Source organism: Geospiza fortis, unplaced genomic scaffold (genome assembly GCF_000277835.1).
Source record: "Geospiza fortis unplaced genomic scaffold, GeoFor_1.0 scaffold240, whole genome shotgun sequence".
Taxonomy (NCBI): Eukaryota; Metazoa; Chordata; class Aves; order Passeriformes; family Thraupidae; genus Geospiza; species Geospiza fortis.
This window is the reverse complement of record NW_005054379.1, coordinates 2,855,056-2,858,212: the sequence shown is the minus strand read 5'-3', so window position 1 is coordinate 2,858,212 and position 3,157 is coordinate 2,855,056.

Genomic DNA, 3,157 nt, shown 5'->3' with positions numbered 1-3,157 from the left:
GTCTCGCGTCTGGCGGATCACAGTGGAAGGAAACAGGCCCAGCCCAGTGCAGTTTGTGGAGGAAGCCAAAAGGCGAAGCTGCATTGTGCTGGGAGCAACCGGCACAATTTATGGAGGGACTTTTAGGCCTAAAAGAGAAAGCTGGTAATGACAGATTTGGGTTGGTATCCCAAAGATAGAGCAGGGCGGATGGTGAAGGTGAGCGGGTTTGGTGTAGTGTTGCAGGTACGTGGTGAGTGCCTGTAATCATCTTACTCAATTAGCAGTCCTGTCCGGGGGCCTGTGGGAAGGCCGAAGAGGAACTCGTCATTAGGAATTGTAATGACAGGACAAGGAGAAATGGGTACAAATTGAAAGAGAGGAAATTTAGATTAGATATTGGGAAGAAATGCTTTACTGTGAGGGTGGTGAGACACAGGAACAAGTTGCCCAGAGAACCTGTGGATGCCACATCCCTGGCAACGTTTAAAGCCAGATTGGATAAGGCCTTGAGCAACTGGTGCAGTGTGAGGTGTCCCTGGATGTGTGTGTGGGGGGTGGAACTTGATGGTCCCTTCCAACCCCTTAGTATTCTATGTTTCTATGATTGAAATAAACACAGACACATATTCGAGGCATTTATTTATTTACAGCCTAGAAAATAGGAGTATCCTGAAGTACCCTGAGGTTGCATTGGGAAGTACCCTGGGGACTTGGCTCTTTGGCAGCTTGAACAGGCCCATGCAGGAAGTTTTAATAGGATGCAAGAGACCTGAAGTGGGATTTTTTTTTTTATTCATACGCTCCAGCTTTAATCACCAAAACCACTCACCTCAAAATTCATAGAATCATTAGGGTTGGAAGGGAGCTCTGGAGATGATCCTATCCAATCTCCCTGCTCAGGCAGGATCATCTAGAGCACATTACACAGGAAGGTGTCCTGGTCGGTCTCTTGAATGTCACCAGAGACACTCCATGACCTCCCTGGGAAGCCTGTAAAAATCCCTTTAATGATAGACTATTGAATAGCATCACATTGAAAAATGTAGTCTTCAGCCAGCTAAAATTTGCCTTTTAGATTACTTTAATTAATGATTTTAAAAACATGCTGAACATGAAATTACTTACGTCTACCTGTTAGATTGTAATTTTAATTTCTGAGAAGCAAAGCTCCAATAAAAGTAAAAAAAAAAAAAAAAGGCAAAATTTTTGTAATCATTATAGAAAAGCTTGGAGGAATAATGGAATTAAACTAATTTGAAAAGTTACTGCTATTTAATTTGTTTAATACAAAGATTGGATGTCAAACTGGGGCATTTCACTACTCACCTCTTGTCTAAATGGTAATCTATGCAGTTCATAAAAAAAGGGTCTGTGTCTTTAGTGTAAATTGATTATCATGCAGTTGTAGACACCAAGCTGTACAGTAAAAAAAATGCAACTGATATTAAATCAGTAATGATACTGAATAAGTGGACTTCAGAAATGAAGCTGTAAGGGTTGTCATCATTTTGTAACTGGATTATCATGTAGTATTCCTGTATCACTTAGTATTGCTGTATCAGTTATCCCATTATAAACTGCCTTGTGAATTCTACATTTAAAGTCAAATCATCATGTTCTACCCAAAGGAACATAATTATGAATTACAAGTCCTTTATTTTTCTCTCAAAGTTATAGATCTGTAAGTGCTGTGGTGATAGTGTTGGCAGTGTGAAATTTCTGTATATCATAGTACTGTGGTTGTTGTCTTTTTCTTTTCCTTCACTGTTGAATGCTTTCTTCTCATGGAAAAGACAGTAAGTCTCATTGCATATAATCTGAAGAGACTTAACAATATTTCTGCAGGTGCCTTTTGTGGACACATCAGGTAAGTGACAGGCTGCAGTGCAAGCAGTTGTTTTTTCCCTGACAGAAAATACATGTGGCTATGAAACCTAATGCTGCACATTTACACAGAAATTAGAGAGTATGCCACACCGAGAAGATGAAAACAAGCTCAGGCACCGAGCTCAAGTGAAAACACATTAGAATTTTATTTTTGTTTTTAGTATGGCAAGCTGAGTCATCATCATGACTTAATGCTTTAGAATAAGGGAGAATAAGGGATTTCACAGGCAAAAAGGGAAAGAAATAAAATATAGTGGAATTCAGTTGCTCAGCCTGGTGGAGTAAGGTCAGAGAAACGTGGTGCTTCCTAGCTGCCCTGCTTCAGTGAAACCATGCATACACTCAGCCAGTGCAGGCTTGCATCACTTCATAAAACTGATGTTGAAGAAATCTAATTTTACTGTAATGAAATTCTTTTTCAGCCAGAGCAGATTGGCAAAAAATTTATGTCCAAGGTAGCAGAGAGCAAATGGGAACACTTGGTTGAGGCTTCAAGAAGCAGGGGCACTCAGTGCTAGTACAGGTATCAGCGCCGAGATTACATTTTATATACATATAAGCATCTTGAAGGCAGATTTTTGAGAAAACAAAGCTTGCACTGCCCTATCCCCAGCAATTCATTCTTATAAGAGGTAAATGATGGGCTTTTCCTCAGTACTTCTGGTTTATGGTTTAAGGCAGTTTTGCATCTGTGTTAAAACCATTGAAGTGTGCTTGCACTCTCGGTGCATGTTCATTGAGTCTCTTGTTGCTAGTTTTAGCATATTCTAAGAACCACTGGTTTTGGTAAGTACTAGGACCCATGCAAATTTGAGCTTGACATAAATATAAATTGATTACACAGTACTTCCGGTATTGATTCTAGCTGCCCCTCACCAGTTGTTTGTATCTGAGTGGTGCTATCCCAGACTGCTGTCATTATGTTAGTACTTCACTGATCACAGAATGGGTCAGATTGGAAGGGCCTTCAGAGGGTCACCTGGTTCAACCTCCCTGTTCAAGCAGGGTTGTCCCAAAGCGCATGGCACAGGATTGTGTCCAGATGGTTCCTGAATATCTCCAGTGAGGGAGAATCCACAACCTCTGGACAACCTGTTCCAGTGCAATCACTAAATGCACAGGCATGACAGTGAAGGGACCAATTAGTTACAGAAAACAGCTTGAAATTACAGAGCCACTCAGTTAACAATTTTCAAACAGAATTTAAGGATACAGAATTTTGAAGTGCTGAGGTATTTCATTTTAAGAGAATTCCCTCTTCCCCTCCCCATGATTGTTACACACATGG